This window comes from Bombina bombina, chromosome 1 (genome assembly GCF_027579735.1).
Source record: "Bombina bombina isolate aBomBom1 chromosome 1, aBomBom1.pri, whole genome shotgun sequence".
NCBI lineage: Eukaryota > Metazoa > Chordata > Amphibia > Anura > Bombinatoridae > Bombina > Bombina bombina.
This window is the reverse complement of record NC_069499.1, coordinates 1,318,059,222-1,318,079,884: the sequence shown is the minus strand read 5'-3', so window position 1 is coordinate 1,318,079,884 and position 20,663 is coordinate 1,318,059,222. Positions and strand designations below refer to the sequence as shown.

At 43.3% G+C, this 20,663-nt stretch overlaps 1 protein-coding gene across 1 annotated transcript in view; it reads left to right on the top strand.

Annotated features, from left to right (window-relative positions):
• The window catches only part of SHCBP1 (SHC binding and spindle associated 1), a 422,105-nt gene that overhangs the window by 108,165 nt on the left and 293,277 nt on the right, over window positions 1-20,663 (top strand). The gene's annotated exons all lie outside the window — the stretch shown is intronic.

Sequence of the window (20,663 nt, the reverse complement as noted above, 5' to 3'; positions counted from 1 at the left end):
CACTCTCTGTAATCAGAGAGCGGGGTATTGCGGTGTTTCCTTATTTGGACTATATCTTGGTACTTGCTCAGTCTTTACATTCTGCAGAATCTCACACGAATCATCTAGTGTTGTTTCTTCAAAGACATGGTTGGAGGATCAATTTACCAAAAAGTTCCTTGATTCCTCAGACAAGGGTAACTTTTTTAGGATTCCAAATAGATTCTCTATCCATGACTTTGTCTCTAACAGACAAAAGATGTCTGAAATTAGTTTCAGCTTGTCGGAACCTTCGGTCTCAGTCATTCCCGTCAGTAGCTATGTGCATGGAGGTTTTAGGTCTCATGACTGCAGCATCGGACGCGATCCCCTTTGCTAGTTTTCACATGAGACCTCTTTAGCTTTGTATGCTGAGCCAATGGTTCAGGGATTATACAAAGATATCACAATTAATATCCTTAAATCCCAATATTCGACTATCTCTGACTTGGTGGTTAGATCACCATTGTTTAGTTCAGGGGGCCTCTTTTGTTTAATCCAACCTGGACTGTGATTACAACAGATACAAGTCTTTCAGGTTGGGGAGCTGTCTGGGGATCTCTGACAGCGCAGGGGGTTTGGAAATCTCAAGAGGCAAGATTACCAATCAATATTTTGGAACTCTCTGCGATTCTCAGAGCTCTTCAGTTTTGGCCTCTTCTGAAGAGAGAACCGTTTATTTGTTTTCAGACAGACAATGTCACAACCGTGGCGTATGTCAATTATCAAGGTGGGACTCGCAGTCCTCAAGCTATGAAAGAAGTATCTTGGATACTTGCATGGGCGTAATCCAGCTCCTGTCTAATCTCTGCAGTCCATATCCCAGGTATAGACAATTGGGAAGCGGATTATCTCAGTCACCAGACTTTACATCCGGGAGAATGGTCTCTTCACCCAGATGTATTTCTTAAGATTGTTCATATGTGGGGGCTTCCAGAAATAGATCTGATGGCTTTTCATCTAAACTGGAATCTTCCCAGGTATCTGTCCAGGTCCAGGGATCCTCAGGCAGAAGCAGTGGATGCGTTGTCACTTCCTTGGAATTATCAACCTGCTTATGTCTTTCCACCTCTAGTTCTTCTTCCAAGAGTGATTTCCAAAATCATAATGGAACATTCATTTGTACTGCTGGTGGCTCCAGCATGGCCACACAGGTTTTGGTATGCGGATCTTGTTTGGATGTCCAGTTGCCAACCTTGGCCACTTCCGTTAAGGCCAGACCTTCTATCTCAAGGTCCATTTCTTTCATGTAATTAGCAAGAGTCCATGAGCTAGTGACGTATGGGATATACATTCCTACCAGGAGGGGCAAAGTTTCCCAAACCTTAAAATGCCTATAAATACACCCCTAACCACACCCACAATTCAGTTTTACAAACTTTGCCTCCCATGGAGGTGGTGAAGTAAGTTTGTGCTAGATTCTACGTTGATATGCGATTTGCAGCAGACTAAAGCCCCGTTTTCCTCTCAGAGTGCAGTGAATGTCAGAGGGATGTGAAGAGAGTATTGCCTATTTGAATACAATGGTCTTCCTCTAGGGAATCTATTTCATAGGTTCTCTGTTATCGGTCGTAGAGATTTCTTCTCCTACCTCCCTTTTCAGATCGACGATATACTCTTATATACCATTACCTCTATTGATTTCTCGTTTCAGTACTGGTTTGGCTATCTACTATATGTAGATGAGTGTCTTAGGGTAAGTAAGTCTTATTTCTATTTATGACACTCAAAGCTATGGTGGGCACTTTATATGTAAAGTTCTAAATATATGTGTTTAAACTTATATTTGCCATGATTCAGGGTATTCAGTATTCCTTCATTCAGACTGTCATTTTCATTTTGGGAAAATGCATATAAATTTAATTTTTCTTACCTTCAATTTTCAATTGACTTTTTTTTAAAAATTGCGGGCTGTTAGGCTCGCGGGTGCAGAAAATGCTTCTATTTATTGCGTCATTCTTGGCACGAGACTTTTTTGGCGCAAAAAATTTCGTCATTTTTTACGTATGTGTATTGCGGACGTTTTTTTTGGCGCCAAAAATATGGGCGTCATTTTTGGCGCCAAAATGTGTGGGCGTCATTCTTGGCGCCAGTTTTCTCTTGTAAGGTGTATCCAGTCCACGGATCATCCATTACTTGTGGGATATTCTCCTTCCCAACAGGAAGCTGCAAGAGGATCACCCACAGCAGAGCTGTCTATATAGCTCCTCCTCTAACTGCCACTACCAGTCATTCTCTTTCAGCTCTCGTCAAGAAAGGAAGTAGCTAGAGAGATGTGGTGTTTTTATTTAGTTTATCTTCAATCAAAAGTTTTTCAAATGGTACCGGAGTTGTACTATTTTAGCCTCAGGCAGAAAGTTGAAGAAGAGTCAAGAGATCATTTCTGATATTACTGGAGGAAAAGGTCATGCCCTTCCTCAGGATAGGTCTAACAAATTAAGGACCAAACAAACTAATTTTCGTGCCTTTTGAAACTTTAAGACGAGCGCGGCATCATCTTCCTCTAATACAAAGCAAGAGGGGAATTTTGCCCAGTCCAAGCCGGTCTGGAGACCTAACCAGGCTTGGAACAAAGGTAAACAGGCCAAGAAGCCTGCTGCTGCCTCTAAGACAGCATGAAAGATTGGCCCCCAATCCGGTAACGGATCTAGTAGGGGGCAGACTTTCTCTCCGCCCAGGCTTGGGCAAGAGACGTCCAGGATCCCTGGGCGTTGGAAATTGTGTCCCAGGGATATCTTCTGGACTTCAAAGCTTCTTCCCCAAAAGGAAGATTTCACCTTTCACAATTATCTGCAGACCAGATAAAGAGAGAGGCACTCTTACATTGTGCTCAAGACCTCCTAGTTATGGGAGTAATCCACCCAGTTCCAAAGGAGGAACAGGGGCGAGGATTATATTCAAATCTATTTGTGGTTCCCAAGAAAGAGGGAACCTTCAGACCAATCTTAGATCTCCAGATCCTAAACAAATTTCTCAGGGTCCCATCTTTCAAGATGGAGACTATTCGAACCATCCTACCTATGATCCAGGAGGGTCAATACATGACTACCGTGGACTTAAAGGATGCTTATCTTCACATTCCGATACACAAAGATCATCATCGGTTTTTTAGGTTCGCCTTCCTAGACATGCATTACCAGTTTGTGGCTCTTCCCTTTGGGTTAGCTACGGCACCAAGAATCTTTACAAAGGTTCTGGGGTCACTTCTGGCGGTCCTAAGGCCGCGGGGCATAGCTGTAGCCCCTTACTTAGACGACATTCTGATACAGGCGTTGAATTTCCAAATTGCCAAGTCCCATACGGACATTGTTCTGGCATTCCTGAGGTCTCATGGGTGGAAAGTGAACAAAAAGAAGAGTTCTCTATTCCCTCTCACAAGAGTTTCCTTCCTGGGAACTCTGATAGATTCTGTAGAAATGAGGATTTACCTGACAGAGGACAGGTTGTCAAAACTTCTAAATTCCTGCCGTGTTCTTTATTCTACTTCTCGCCCTTCGGTGGCTCAGTGTATGGAAGTAATCGGCTTAATGGTAGCGGCAATGGACATAGTGCCGTTTGCCCGCCTACATCTCAGACCGCTGCAACTCTGCATGCTCAGTCAGTGGAATGGGGATTACACAGATTTGTGCCCTCTACTAAATCTGGATCAAGAGACCAGGGATTCTCTTCTCTGGTGGCTATCTCGAGTCCATCTGTCCAAAGGTATGACCTTCCGCAGGCCAGATTGGACAATAGTAACAACAGATGCCAGCCTTCTGGGCTGGGGGGCAGTCTGGAACTCCCTGAAGGCTCAGGGGTCATGGACTCAGGAGGAGGCTCTCCTTCCGATAAACATTCTGGAACTAAGAGCGATATTCAATGCTCTTCAGGCTTGGCCTCGGCTAGCGGCAGTGAGGTTCATCAGATTTCAGTCGGACAACATAATGACTGTAGCTTACATCAAGGGGGAACAAGGAGTTCCCTAGCGATGTTGGAGGTTTCAAAGATAATTCGTTGGGCAGAGATTCACTCTTGCCACCTATCAGCTATCCATATCCCAGGAGTAGAGAACTGGGAGACGGATTTTCTAAGTCGACAGACTTTTCATCCGGGGGAGTGGGAACTCCATCCGGAGGTGTTTGCACAGTTGATTCAACGTTGGGGCAAACCAGAACTGGATCTCATGGCATCTCGCCAGAACGCCAAGCTTCCTTGTTACGGATCCAGGTCCAGGGATCCCAAGGCAGCGCTGATAGATGCTCTAGCAGCGCCTTGGTCCTTCAATCTGGCTTATGTGTTTCCACCGTTTCCTTTGCTCCCTCGTCTGATTGCCAAGGTCAAGCAGGAGAGAGCATCAGTGATTTTGATAGCACCTGCGTGGCCACGCAGGACTTGGTATGCAAATCTGGTGGACATGTCATCCTTTCCACCATGGACTCTGCCTCTGAGGCAGGACCTTCTACTTCAGGGTCCTTTCAACCATCCAAATCTAATTTCTCTGCGGCTGACTGCTTGGAGATTGAACGCTTGATTTTATCAAAGCGTGGTTTCTCCGAGTCGGTCATTGATACCTTAATACAGGAGCTAAAGCCTGTCACCAGGAAAATCTATCATAAGATATGGTATAAATATCTTCATTGGTTTGAATCCAAGGGTTACTCATGGAGTAAGTTCAGGATTCCTAGGATATTATCTTTTCTCCAAGATGGATTGGAGAAGGGTTTGTCAGCAAGTTCCTTAAAGGGACAGATTTCTGCTCTGTCTATTCTTTTGCACAAACGTCTGGCTGAGGTTCCAGACGTGCAGGCGTTTTGTCAGGCTTTAGTCAGAATTAAACCTGTGTTTAAACCTGTTGCTCCGCCTTGGAGTTTAAATTTAGATCTTAAGGTTCTTCAAGGGGTTCCGTTTGAACCTTTGCATTCCATAGATATTAAGCTCTTATCTTGGAAAGTTTTGTTTTTAGTAGCTATCTCCTCGGCTCGAAGAGTTTCGGAGTTATCTGCTTTACAATGTGATTCTCCTTATCTCATTTTTCATTCCGATAAGGTAGTGTTACGTACCAAACCTGTTTTTCTACCTAAGGTGGTATATAATAAAAATATCAATCAGGAGATTGTTGTACCGTCACTGTGTCCTAATCCTTCTTCAAAGAAGGAAGTCTTTTACACAATCTTGACGTGGTTCGTGCTTTAAAGTTTTATTTACAAGCTACTAAAGATTTTTGTCAAACATCTGCATTGTTTGTTGTCTACTCTGGACAGAGGAGAGTCCAAAAGGCTTCGGCAACTTCTCTTTCTTTTTGGCTAAGGAATATAATACGCTTAGCTTATGAGTCTGCTGGCCAGCAGCCTCCTGAAAGGATTACAGTTCATTCTACTAGAGCGGTAGCTTCCACATGGGCTTTTAAGAATGAGGCTTCTTTTGAACAGATTTGTAAGGCGGCGACTTGGTCTTCCCCAGTGGCGTAGCGTGGGGGGGGGGCAACAGGGGCGGTTGCCCCGGGCGCATAATTCTGAGGGGCGCTTCCAGCCTCAACTTAGCAAAGGGAAGAAGGGAGGCTAAAAATTCTGACAGGCCCCCAGCTCTGTTCTGCGACCCGTCAGGAATGTGGTGATGCCGCGACTAAGGTAAGGTGTCAGGACCAGACTTACTTATAGCCCTGTTTTTGCCTGATACTAGCAACACGCAAAATGCAGCTTAATTACGGTTCTATTATTACCCAACAAGTAAGTTCCCTTCCAACAAAGGACCCAGAGCCAGAATGCCATGCATTGCCTGGGGCACTTTTTAAGGATCTCTAAGCAGAGGTGGGGGGAGGAATCCTTATAAAGTGCAATAAATCTCTTTCAAACCCGTGGCACTGGTGGCAGCATGGCTGGGCTCTGCCTTTCTGTTAACCCCAGTTACCTAGTTAGTGGGATGGTGGGTGATCAGAGACCATACTTTCATGTTTGAACGGATTCTGATTACAACTTACGCCATCTTGTCCTTGCACAAAAAAAGTATATTTGTGACAGTTGACAAAAATGAGACCTTGTTTCCTGTATTTGATTTTTCCCCTCCATGATCTTCCTAGGGCAGAAGTAGATTTAGGGATTTGTGTGCTGTCTGGCACCAGGATTGTGCTGCTCACCAGGCATTTCACTGTGTTTGTCTCCTATCAAAGAAGTCCTATGAATTCACCATATTGAATCTATTTCTTGCTGGACTCCTGAGGTGTGGACTTTTACCGATTTTTAGGGTTTGGGTGCTCATTGCATTTTTTATTTACATTAAACCCACCCTTACTGCATTTAAAGTAAAAAAAAATAATAACTATAATTTGTGTTAGTAAATAAATTTAACAGCACCCCCCTAAATACCATACACCCTCCCCCCATATATGTATGTAATGCTGGGTTGTCTGTCCCATGCCCCTTTTATATTGATTACTTACAATTGTTATCTTAATTAAGGTAGAATATATACCCCACTTTTATATGTCATTAGCACCCAAAAGACAGTCTGCCCAGCAGGGACAACCTTATGTAACAGCTGCCAACCTGTGTGTCCCCTTTTCCTCTTTTTAACGACTTACCAAAAACCTATTGCACCACATATACAATATGGGTTGCTGCTATGTGGGGGTGGGTGCACCCTGTGGTCTGCAGTATTTGTACCATGAAGTTTTACAGATCAGGACATGTCACCACCAGATGGGGGTTAAGGGGGACTTTCCCCCCCATGTGTAAAAACGAGAATAAATCTTAAAATGTAATATTGTATATATTTGCCCAGCTCTGGAGAGCTGCAGACAGGGTTTGATCACAGAGGGATAGCACATAATGCTTGCAGGCTTCACCCACTGCCTCTTGTATTGCCAATATATTATTTTCATGGCTTTGTTTGTAAGGCGCTACTGATTAGCAGCTGCTTATGACAAGGGACATATTTTGGGGATATGGGTATCATCAGCAATAACTGTTAGTTATCCAGTAAAGATGGTTAAGGGAGCATTTTGTGAGAGAGGAGACATTGTCCCTTGCTTTATGTGATCTACCAGGCTTGGGTCTTTGCTTGGTTTGTCCCAAATGTAAGAAGAAGCATATTTAAAATGGGGTTGGGGGGCGCAATACTTGCCTTGCCCTGGGCACTGACAACCCACGCTACGCCACTGGTCTTCCCTTCATACTTTTTCAAAATAATATAAATTTGATACTTTTGCTTCTTCGGAGGCTATTTTTGGGAGAAAGGTTTTGCAGGCAGTGGTGCCTTCTGTTTAAGCACCTGCCTTGTCCCTCCCTTCATCCGTGTCCTATAGCTTTGGTATTGGTATCCCACAACTAATGGATGATCCGTGGACTGGATACACCTTACAAGAGAAAACAAAATTTATGCTTACCTGATAAATTTATTTATCTTGTGGTGTATCCAGTCCACGGCCCGCCCTGTCATTTTAAGGCAGGTGTGTTTTATTTATTTTTTTATTTTTTTTAAAATAAGTTTTTTATTGAGATTATTGACAAAACAACATCAAGCAAACATGTTACATAAGCATTCAGAAACATTCTTTTAAACCATGACAATATTTAGGAGTTCAAGACTGTACAATAAGCACATATAGGTAAAGAATATTCATGAGAGAACCCAACATGATATCGCTATATTCCTATGTAACTGGCAAAACTGAAACCTCATTTTCTACTTTTTAGTATTTCCCTCTCTTAATATAAGGAGCCACTTTTGGGCTCTTGTCGCCTATAATGATGTCTAGAGGGAGTGGGGTGATAAGAATAGTCTCTCTTGGACATATGTCTAATCAGAATAACATTGTCAACTGATTTAAAGAAGATATTTAGGGCGCGGAACAATAGGGTTGTTGTGAAGTAAAGACATATGGTGCTATTGGGAAAAAACTATGATAAAGATGCGGCATAGAAAAGAGAAGCCGCGTAGTTAGTTCTCCTGTAAAAGGAGGTTCTTTATGGTGGTGGGGGGGAAGGAGGGGGGGGGGGAGGAGGTGATAATGATAGTAAGCTAAATGAAATAAGTGACTTAAGGGCTTAGAGATTTGTTGCGAATAAAAAGGAGGGTAGGCGAGTATATATAATAGATAACAGGTGCTTAGTATACTGAGTAGACTGGCTTCAGTATTGCAGGGCAGCATAGACATGTATACATTCATAGAAACCTATAGACTACTGGATGTATATCAAAATTACAACTCACATCAAATGTTTTCCGGAAGTCAACACTACTAAACAGGTATTGGATCTATGGAAATATATCTATCATTTAATACTATGTTGCCAGGCCTACAATATATGCTGAGTGAAAGCTTTATAAAGAATAGATCTCCAAATAATAATTCTGCATCATACAGTTACAAGCTACAGCCTAAGATAAGCCAATGTTAATATGTAAAGGTGATCAACTCAGTGAATAAGAAATCCCTGATTTGACAAAGCTATATGTATATGTCAATAGCAACTAAATCCTTTACTATCAGGCTAAAATGCCTTCCTGGTAAGAGAGAAATAAAAACAACTCCACTATGAGAAGTGTAGCTATTAGTTAGACATTACAGTGAAAGTAGGGAGTATGAATTATTCACAAACTTTGAAGTGTTATACCCTGCCGTTCAAACATGGGCCCTATGTCTAAACAGCAGGCAAAACAATTATATAAATGGGTGTATAATTATCAAAGGATTGTACATTTCTAAAAAATATAAAATAAACCACCGTGCTTCCTGGTTTAAGGCAACCAAGCTGCAAATGAACTACAGATATATGGGTATTGGCAAACAAGCATAACTAAACAAGAAACTGGCAAGGTGTAAAAATGTCTCTCTGCAGGAGCTTAGTTAGAAGAGCATGCTCTAACCAACACCGGACTTGTGAGACTGTAATATTCTTCTCTGCAGCGCTGTTCTTCTCTACAGCGTGAATATCAAAGATGAAATAGCTCTAAATTTAATAGATATCAAAAGTGAGGTCCACTTAGAACTTATTCAAGTGAAGAGACTAGATTTACAGAAAAGTTCTGCAGACTGTGTCAAACTTAACCAGAAAACAAACTGGTGAAAAACAAGATAGTCAGTATCTTCATAATGCATTAAGTCCACGTAGGTATAAGGTGATCTGTCATAGAGCTAGGGCTGGGTTCCCGTGCAGTGCGGGTCTTCTAATTGTTTCTGGAGCCCCAAAAATGCCTGGTGTGGATTCTGAAGCAATGATCAAGCTAACCAATGCCTGTCTGATCAATCGAACCCCACCTGTGAAGGGGTAGCTTCCCAGTATGCACAGGGCTCAGTACTCTCATGTGCATGGCCTCAGTACTGTCAGAGAGAGACCCCCATGTATAGCTTGCTGGCGGCAGCCGCTTGCCGTTTGAGCGCCAAGAATGGCCTGCAGTTAACTTGGTGAGTACAGTCATGCTAAGTTCCTCACCTGCAGTGTTAAGCGCAAGGGGTATTCTCTCCACATGGCCGCCGGTTGCAATCACTGTGTGTCCCGCAACTGTGAGTGAGTTCGGGATTGAGGTGCGATCTGTGTCGATGTGTAGCTTTGCAGGCAGATCAGGGCAATCTACCGACTCAATCTCCATAATTGTGCCCGCCTCATAGTCAGCTCGATCACTGCAGCAACCAGTAGTAAGGTCGCCATATTGGGGAAGTGCAGGCGGGGAACACAGGGGCCTAGGGGTAGGCGACTCTGCATGGTCATCTTGGTCCAGGGTATTATGATCGGCCACCAAGTTAGGGGTGATATGTGCAAACGAGCCTGTCCCAGAATAGCACTCCACTAGAGTCGCTTCCATCTTCGCAAAATGTTCATGCAGGAGATGCGTCACGGCTAGTTCCCAAGCTTTGAGGGCCTTCATCTTGCTCAAATCTTTAAAGAGGTGCTCGTAGTCAGAGGCATCCATTGACACACCACTTGGGTCTGCGGTGACAGAGGGAGCAGAGAAACCCTTTGTGGGATAAGAAATTATTATTTTAAAGGCAAATAGATAGTTTAAAATTAGTTAAAGCCAGGAGCTGCACTGAAGAGCGTCTGTCTCCCTCGGTAGTTGGCTCCTCCCCCGTGTGTTTTATTTTTAAACTACAGTCACCACTGCACCCTATGGTTTCTCCTTTCTCTTGCTTGTCTTTGGTCGAATGACTGGGAGGTGGCATTTAGAGGAGGAGCTATATAGACAGCTCTGCTGTGGGTGATCCTCTTGCAGCTTCCTGTTGGGAAGGAGAATATCCCACAAGTAATGGATGATCCGTGGACTGGATACACCACAAGAGAAATACATTTCTCCAACATTGGTGTGTCCGGTCCACGGCGTCATCCTTACTTGTGGGATATTCTCTTCCCCAACAGGAAATGGCAAAGAGTCCCAGCAAAGCTGGTCACATGATCCCTCCTAGGCTCCGCCCACCCCAGTCATTCTCTTTGCCGTTGCACAGGCAACATCTCCACGGAGATGGTTAAGAGTTTTTTGGTGTTTAAATGTAGTTTTATTCTTCTATCAAGTGTTTGTTATTTTAAAATAGTGCTGGTATGTACTATTTACTCTGAAACAGAAAAGGATGAAGATTTCTGTTTGTAAGAGGAAGATGATTTTAGCAGACTGTAACTAAAATCGATTGCTGTTTCCACACAGGACTGTTGAGATGAAGTAACTTCAGTTGGGGGAAACAGTTAGCAGACCTTTCTGCTTAAGGTATGACTAGCCATATTTCTAACAAGACCATGTAATGCTGGAAGGCTGTCATTTCCCCTCATGGGGACCGGTAAGCCATTTTCTTAGTCAAATATAAAAGAATAAAGGGCTTAAAAAAGGGCTTAAAAAGTGGTAGACATTTTTATGGGCTAAAACGATTGCTTTATTGGGGCATATTATGCAGATTGTAGCTTATAATTGGCATTATAATCTTGGGGAACGTTTAAAAAACGGCAGGCACTGTGTTGGACACCTTTTTTAGTCTGGGGGCCTCTCAGCAAAGCATATAGCTGGGACTGTATAGGGGTTACATTTAAAAACGGCTCCGGTTCCGTTAATTTAAGGGTTAAAGCTCTGAAATTTGGTGTGCAATACTTTTAATGCTTTAAGACACTGTGGTGAAATTTTGGTGAATTTTGAACAATTCCTTCATACTTTTTCACATATTCAGTAATAAAGTGTTTTCAGTTTGAAATTTAAAGTGACAGTAACGGTTTTATTTTAAAACGTTTTTTGTGCTTTGTTGACAAGTTTAAGCCTGTTTAACATGTCTGTACCATCAGATAAGCTATGTTCTATATGTATGAAAGCCAATCTGTCTCCCCATTTAAATTGATGTGATAATTGTGCCATAGTGTCCAAACAAAGTAAGGACAGTAATGCCACAGATAATGATTTTGCCCAAGATGATTCCTCAAATGAGGGGAGTAAACATGATACTACATCATCCCCTACTGTGTCTACACCAGTTATGCCCACACAGGAGGCCCCTAGTACATCTAGTGCGCCAATACTTATTACCATGCAACAATTAACGGCTGTAATGGATAACTCCATAGCAAATCTTTTATCCAAAATGCCTACTTATCAGAGAAAGCGCGATTGCTCTGTTTTAAACACTGAAGAGCAAGAGGACGCTGATGATAACTCTTCTGACATACCCTCACACCAATCTCAAGGGGCCATGAGGGAGGTTTTGTCTGATGGAGAAATCTCAGATTCAGGAAAAATTTCTCATCAAGCTGAACCTGATGTTGACATTTAAATTTAAATTAGAACATCTCCGCGCACTGCTTAAGGAGGTGTTATCTACTCTGGATGATTGTGACAATTTGGTCATTCCAGAGAAATTATGTAAGATGGACAAGTTCCTAGAGGTTCCGGTGCCCCCCGACGCTTTTCCTATTTCCCAAGCGGGTGGCGGACATAGTAAATAAAGAGTGGGAAAGGCCCGGCATACCTTTTGTTCCCCCCCCTATATTTAAGAAATTATTTCCTATAGTCGACCCCAGAAAGGACTTATGGCAGACAGTCCCCAAGGTCGAGGGGGCGGTTTCTACTCTAAACAAACGCACTACTATTCCTATCGAAGATAGTTGTGCTTTCAAATAGAGGGTTTGCTTAAAAAGATTTTTGTACAGCAAAGTTACCTTCTACAACCAATTTCATGCATTGTTCCTGTCACTACGGCAGCGTGTTTCTGGTTCGAAGAACTAGAAAAGTCGCTCAGTAAAGAATCTTCGTATGAGGAGGTTATGGACAGAGTTCAAGCACTTAAATTGGCTAACTCTTTTGTTTTAGATGCCGCTTTGCAATTAGCTAGATTAGCGGCGAAAAATTCAGGGTTTGCTATCGTGGCGCGCAGAGCGCTTTGGCTAAAGTCTTGGTCAGCGGATGTGTCTTCCAAGACAAAATTGCTTAACATTCCTTTCAAAGGTAAAACATTATTTGGACCTGATTTGAAAGAGATTATTTCAGACATCACTGGGGGAAAGGGCCACGCCCTCCCACAGGATAGGTCTTTTAAGGCTAAAAATAAGCCTAATTTCTCCAACATAGGTGTGTCCGGTCCACGGCGTCATCCTTACTTGTGGGATATTCTCTTCCCCAACAGGAAATGGCAAAGAGCCCAGCAAAGCTGGTCACATGATCCCTCCTAGGCTCCGCCTACCCCAGTCATTCTCTTTGCCGTTGTACAGGCAACATCTCCACGGAGATGGCTTAGAGTTTTTTAGTGTTTAACTGCTTAAGGAGGTGTTATCCAATTTGGATGATTGTGATTATCTGGTCATTCCAGAACCACTATGTAAAATGGAAAAGTTCTTAGAGGCCCCGGGGCCCCCCGAAGCTTTTCCTATATCCAAGCGGGTGGCGTACATTGTTAGTAAAGAATGGGACAGGCCCGGTATACCTTTAGTACCTCCCCCCATATTTATAAAATTGTTTTCCTATAGTCGACCCCAGAAAGGACTGATGGCAGACAGTCCCCAAGGTCGAGGGGGCGGTTTCTACTCTACACAAGCGCGCCACTATACCCATAGAAGATAGTTGTGCTTTCCAAGATCCTATGGATAAAAAATTAGAAGGTCTGCTAAAGATGTTTGTTCAGCAAGGTTCCCTTCTACAACCAATTGCATGCATTGTCCCTGTCACTGCAGCCGCGTGTTTCTAGTTTGATGAGCTAGGAAAGGCGATTATTAGTAATTCTTCTTCTTATGAGGAGATTATGGACAGAATTCGTGCTCTTAAATTGGCTAATTCTTTCACCCTAGACGCCACCTTGCAATTGGCTAGGTTAGCGGCGAAAAAATTCTGGGTTTGCTATTGTGGCGCAGAGCGCTTTGGTTAAAATCTTGGGCAGCGGATGCGTCTTCCAAGAACAAATTGCTTGACATTCCTTTCAAGGGGAAAACACTCTTTGACCCTGACTTGAAAGAGATTATCTCTGATATCACTGGGGGCAAGGGCCACGCCCTTCCTCAGGATAGGTCTTTTCAAGACCAAAAATAAACCTAAGTTTCGTCCCTTTCGCAGAAACGGATCAGCCCCAAGGGCTACGTCCTCTAAGCAGGAAGGTAATACTTCTCAAGCCAATCCAGCCTGGAGACCTATGCAAGGCTGGAACAAAGGAAAGCAGGCCAGGAAACCTGCCACTGCTCCCAAGACAGCATGAAATGCGGGCCCCCGATCCGGGACCGGATCTGGTGGGGGGCAGACTCTCTCTCTTCGCTCAGGCTGGGGCAAGAGATGTTCTGGATCCTTGGGCGCTAGAAATAGTCTCCCAAGGTTATTCTCTGGAGTTCAAGGGGCTTCCTCCAAGGGGGAGGTTCCACAGGTCTCAGTTGTCTTCAGACCACATAAGAAGACAGGCATTCTTACATTGGGTAGAAGACCTGCTAAAAATGGGAGTGATTCATCCTGTTCCATTAGGAGAACAAGGGATGGGGTTCTACTCCAATCTGTTCATAGTTCCCAAAAAAGAGGGAACGTTCAGACCAATCTTAGATCTCAAGATCTTGAACAAGTTTCTCAAGGTTCCATCGTTCAAGATGGAAACCATTCGAACACTTCTTCCTTCCATCCAGGAAGGTCAATTCATGACCAAGGTGGATTTCAAGGATGCGTATCTACATATTCCTATCCACAAGGAACATCATCGGTTCCTAAGGTTTGCATTCCTGGACAAGCATTTCCAGTTCGTGGCGTTTTCTTTCGGATTAGCCACTGCTCCTAGGATTTTCTCATAGGTACTAGGGTCCCTTCTGGCGGTGCTAAGACCAAGGGGCATTGCTGTAGTACCTTACTTGGACGACATTCTGATTCGAGCGTCGTCCCTTCCTCAAGTAAAGGCTCACACGGACATTGTCCTGGCCTTTCTCAGATCTCACGGATGGAAAGTGAACGTGGAAAAGAGTTCTCTATCTCCGTCAACGAGGGTTCCCTTCTTGGGAACTATAATAGACTCCTTAGAAATGAGGATTTTTCTGACAGAAGCCAGAAAAACAAAACTCCTAGACTCTTGTCGGATACTTCATTCCGTTCCTCTTCCTTCCATAGCGCAGTGCATGGAAGTGATAGGTTTGATGGTAGCGGCAATGGACATAGTTCCTTTTGTGCGCATTCATCTAAGACCATTACAACCGTTCATGCTCAGTCAGTGGAATGGGGACTATTCAGACTTGTCTCCGAAGATACAAGTAAATCAGAGGACCAGAGACTCATTCCGTTGGTGGCTGTCCCTGGACAACCTGTCACAAGGGATGACCTTCCGCAGACCAGAGTGGGTCATTGTCACGACCGACGCCAGTCTGATGGGCTGGGGCGCGGTCTGGGGATCCCTGAAAGCTCAGGGTCTTTGGTCTCGGGTAGAATCTCTTCTACCGATAAATATTCTGGAACTGAGAGCGATATTCAATGCTCTCAAAGCTTGGCCTCAGCTAGCGAGGGCCAAGTTCATACATCAACCATCAGGGGGGAACAAGGAGTTCCCTAGCGATGGAAGAAGTGACCAAAATCATTCTATGGGCGGAGTCTCACTCCTGCCACCTGTCTGCTATCCACATCCCAGGAGTGGAAAATTGGGAAGCGGATTTTCTGAGTCGTCAGACATTGCATCCGGGGGAGTGGGAACTCCATCCGGAAATCTTTGCCCAAGTCACTCAACCGTGGGGCATTCCAGACATGGATCTGATGGCCTCTCGTCAGAACTTCAGAGTTCCTTACTACGGGTACAGATCCAGGGATCCCAAGGCGGCTCTAGTGGATGCACTAGTAGCACCTTGGACCTTCAAACTAGCTTATGTGTTCCCGCCGTTTCCTCTCATCCCCAGGCTGGTAGCCAGGATCAATCAGGAGAGGGCGTCTGTGATTTTGATAGCTCCTGCGTGGCCACGCAGGACTTGGTATGCAGATCTGGTGAATATGTCATCGGCTCCACCATGGAAGCTACCTTTGAGACGAGACCTTCTTGTTCTAGGTCCGTTCGACCCACTCCAGCTGACTGCTTGGAGATTGAACGCTTGATCTTATCAAAGCGAGGGTTCTCAGATTCTGTTATTAATACTCTTGTTCAGGCCTGAAAGCCTGTAACCAGAAAAATTACCACATAATTTGGTATATCTGTTGGTGTGAATCTGCAGGATTCCCTTGGGACAAGGTTATGATTCCTAAGAGTCTATCCTTCCTTCGAGAAGGATTGGAAAAAGGATTATCTGTAAGTTCCTTGATGGGACAGATTTCTGCCTTGTCTGTGTTACTTCACAAAAAGCTGGCAGCTGTGCCAGATGTTCTAGCCTTTGTTCAGGCTCTGGTTAGAATCAAGCCTGTTTACAAAATTTTGACTCCTCCTTGGAGTCTCAACCTAGTTCTTTCAGTTCTTCAGGGGGTTCCGTTTGAACCCTTACATTCCGTTGATATTAAGTTATTATCTTGGAAAGTTTTGTTTTTGGTTGCAATTTCTTCTGCTAGAAGAGTTTCAGAATTATCTGCTCTGCAGTGTTCTTCTCCTTATCTGGTGTTCCATGCAGATAAGGTGGTTTTGCGTACTAAACCTGGTTTTCTTCCAAAAGTTGTTTCTAACAAAAACATTAACCAGGAGATAGTTGTGCCTTCTTTGTGTCCTAATCCAGTTTCAAAGAAGGAACGTTTGTTGCACAACTTGGATGTAGTTCGTGCTCTCAAATTTTACTTAGCAGCTACTAAGGATTTCAGACAAACTTTGTCTTTGTTTGTTGTTTATTCTGGTAAACGGAGAGGTCAAAAAGCAACTTCTACCTCTCTCTCCTTCTGGATTAAAAGCATTATCCGATTGGCTTATGAGACTGCCGGACGGCAGCCTCCTGAAAGAATCACAGCTCACTCCACTAGGGCTGTGGCTTCCACATGGGCCTTCAAGAACGAGGCTTCTGTTGATCAGATATGTAAGGCAGCGACTTGGTCTTCACTGCACACTTTTTCTAAATTTTACAAATTTGATACTTTTGCTTCTTCTGAGGCTATTTTTGGGAGAAAGGTTTTGCAAGCCGTGGTGCCTTCCATTTAGGTGACCTGATTTGCTCCCTCCCTTCATCCGTGTCCTAAAGCTTTGGTATTGGTTCCCACAAGTAAGGATGACGCCGTGGACCGGACACACCTATGTTGGAGAAAACAGAATTTATGTTTACCTGATAAATTACTTTCTCCAACGGTGTGTCCGGTCCACGGCCCGCCCTGGTTTTTTTAATCAGGTCTGATAATTTATTTTCTTTAACTACAGTCACCACGGTAACATATGGTTTCTCCTATGCAAATATTCCTCCTTAACGTCGGTCGAATGACTGGGGTAGGCGGAGCCTAGGAGGGATCATGTGACCAGCTTTGCTGGGCTCTTTGCCATTTCCTGTTGGGGAAGAGAATATCCCACAAGTAAGGATGACGCCGTGGACCGGACACACCGTTGGAGAAAGTAATTTATCAGGTAAACATAAATTCTGTTTTTCGACCATTTCGCAGAAACGGACCAGCCTCTAATTCTGTATCCTCTAAGCAAGAGGGTAATACTTCACAACCCAAACCAGCCTGGAAACCAATGCAAGGCTGGAACAAGGGTAAGCAGGCCAAGAAGCCTACCACTGCTACCAAAACAGCATGAAGGGATAGCCCTCGATCTGGGACCGGATCTAGTGGGGGGCAGACTTTCTCTCTTTGCTCAGGCTTGGGCAAGAGATGTTCAGGATCCTTGGGCGCTAGAAATAGTTTCTCAAGGTTATCTCCTGGAATTCAAGGAACTACCCCCAAGGGGAAGGTTCCACAGGTCTCAATTATCTTCAAACCAAATAAAGAGACAGGCATTCTTACATTGTGTAGAAGACCTGTTAAAGATGGGAGTGATACATCCAGTTCCAATAAGAGAACAAGGAATGGGATTTTATTCCAATCTGTTCATAGTTCCCAAAAAAGAGGGAACATTCAGACCTATTTTGAGGTGGCAGTTAGAGGAGGAGCTATATAGACAGCTCTGCTGTGGGTGATCCTCTTGCAGCTTCCTGTTGGGAAGGAGAATATCCCACAAGTAATGGATGATCCGTGGACTGGATACACCACAAGAGAAATAAATTTATCAGGTAAGCATAACATTTATTTTTTTCACATTATTTCAGTCTCACTTTTCAGTTGCTTCTGGTTTTCTAGAAGCTTGTTTCATTTTGCATTTTTTCCCATTCCTGACCCTGGATCAGAATCTACTTCTGGAAAAGCGCTGCCTGATGTCGGTTCTACCAAAGCTAAGTGCATTTGTTGTAAACTTTTAATAACTGTTCCTCCGGCTGTTGTTTGTGATAGTTGTAATGATAAGCTATCAAGAGCAGATAGTATTTCCATTAGTAATAATCCATTACCTGTTGTTGGTACTTCAACATCTAATGTTCAGGATGTTCCTGTTAATGTTAAAGAATTTGTTTCTAAATCTATTCGGAAGGCTCTGTCTGTTATTCCTCCTTCTACTAAACGTAAGAGGTCTTTTAAATCTTCACATATTTCAGATGAATTTTTAAATGACCACCATCATTCTGAGTTATCTATTTCTGATGTGGATCTATCTGATTCAGAAGATTCTACCTCAGATATTGACACTGATAAATCTTCATATTTATTTAAGATGGAGTTTATTCGTTCTTTACTCAAGGAAGTGTTGATTGCTTTAGATATGGAGGAGTCTAGTCCTCTTGATATTAAAACTACTAAGAGTTTAAATGCAGTTTTTAAACCTCATGTAGTTATTCCAGAAGTTTTTCCAGTTCCTGATGCTATTTCAGAAGTAATTTCTAGGGAATGGAATAGTCTGGGTACTTCATTTACTCCTTCTCCAAGGTTTAAGAAATTGTACCCTTTGCCATCTGATAAATTGGGGATTTTATCCCAAAACTCTAAAGTTGATGGGGCTATTTCTACTCTTGCTAAACGTACTACTATTCCTACGGCAGATAGTACTTCATTTAAAGATCCTTTAGATAGGAAGCTTGAATCCTTTCTAAGGAAGGCTTATTTATGTTCAGGTAATCTTCTGAGACCTGCTATTTCTTTGGCTGATGTTGCTGCAGCTTCAACTTTCTGGTTGGAGGCTTTAGCGCAACAAGTGTCAGACCATAATGCTTATGATTCTTCAACATGCTAATAACTTCATTTGTGATGCCATTTTCGATATCATTAGAATTGATGTCAGGTATATGTCTTTAGCTATTTAAGCTAGAAGAGCTTTATGGCTTAAGTCTTGGAATGCAGATATGACTTCTAAGTCAACATTGCTTTCTCTTTCTTTCCAAGGTAATACATTATTTGGTTCTCAGTTAGACTCAATAATTTCAACGTTTACTGGGGGGAAGGGACCCTTTTTACCTCAGGATAAAAAATCTAAAGGTAAATATAGGGCTGCTAATCGTTTTCGTTCCTTTCGTCAGAATAAGGAACAAAAGCCTGACACTTCCTCTAAAGGAACAGTTTCCGTTTGGAAACCTTCTCCAGTCTGGAATAAATCCAAGCCTTTCAGAAAGTCAAAACCAGCTCCCAAATCCGCATGAAGGTGCGGCCCTCATTCCAGCTCAGCTGGTAGGGGGTAGGTTACGATTTTTCAAAGATGTTTGAATCGATTCGATTCAAAGTCTTTGGATTCAGAACATTGTTTCACAAGGGTACAGAATAGGTTTCAGGGTAAGCCTGTGAGAAGATTCTTTCACGCATTCCAGTAAACCCAGTGAAGGCTCAAGCGTTTCTGAAATGTGTTTCAGATCTGGAGTCAGCTGGGGTAATTATGCCAGTTCCAGTTCTGGAACGGGGCCTGGGGTTTTACTCAAATCTATTCATTGTACCAAAGAAGGAGAATTCCTTCAGACCAGTTCTGGATCTAAAAATATTGAATAGTTATGTAAGGATACCAACATTCAAAATGGTGACTATAAGGACTATTCTGCCTTTTGTTCAGCAAGGGCATTATATGTCCACAATAGACTTACAAGATGCATATCTTCATATTCCAATTCATCCGGATCACTATCAGTTCCTGAGATTCTCTTTTCTAGACAAGCATTACCAGTTTGTTGCTCTTCCTTTTGGCCTAGCTACAGCTCCAAGGATCTATTCGAAGGTTCTCAGTGCCCTTCTCTCTGTAATCGGGGAGCAGGGTATTGCGGTATTTCCTTATTTGGATGATATCTTGGTACTTGCTCAGTCTTTACATTCTGCAGAATCTCATACGAATCAACTTGTGTTGTTTCTTCAAAGACATGGTTGGAGGATCAGTTTACCAAAGAGTTCCTTGATTTCTCAGACAAGGGTAACCTTTTTAGATTTCCAAATGGATTCAGTGTCCATGACTTTGTCTCTTACAGAAAAGAGACGTCTGAAATTGGTTTCAGCTTGTCGAAACCTTCAGTCTCAATCTTTCCCTTCGGTAGCTTTGTGCATGGAAATTTTAGGTCTCATGACTGCTGCATCGGACGCAATCCCTTTTGCTCGTTTTCACATGAGACCTCTCCAGCTTTGTATGCTGAACCAATGGTGCAGGCATTATACAAAGATATCACAATTAATATCCTTAAATCCCAATGTTCGTTTTTCTCTGACTTGGTGGTTGGATCACCATCGTTTAGTTCAAGGGGCCTCTCTTGTTCGTCCAACCTGGACTGTGATCTCAACAGATGCAAGTCTTTCAGGTTGGGGAGCTGTATGGGGATCTCTGACAGCGCAGGGGGTTTGGGAATCTCAGGAGGCGAGATTACCAATCAATATTTTGGAACTCTGTGCGATTTTCAGAGCTCTTCAGTTCTGGCCTCTTCTGAAGAGAGAATCGTTTATTTGTTTTCAGACAGACAATGTCACAACAGTGGCATATGTCAATCATCAAGGGGGGACTCACAGTCCTCAGGCTATGAAAGAAGTATCTTGGATACTTGTATGGGCGGAATCCAGCTCCTGTCTAATTTCTGCGGTTCACATCCCAGGTATAGACAATTGGGAAGCGGATTATCTCAGTCGCCAGATGTTACATCCGGGCGAATGGTCTCTTCACCCAGAGGTATTTCTTCAGATTGTTCAAATCTGGGGGCTTCCAGAAATAGATCTGATGGCATCTCATCTAGACAAGAAACTTCCCAGGTATCTGTCCAGATCCAGGGATACTCAGGCGGAAGCGGTGGACGCGTTGTCACTTCCTTGGAATT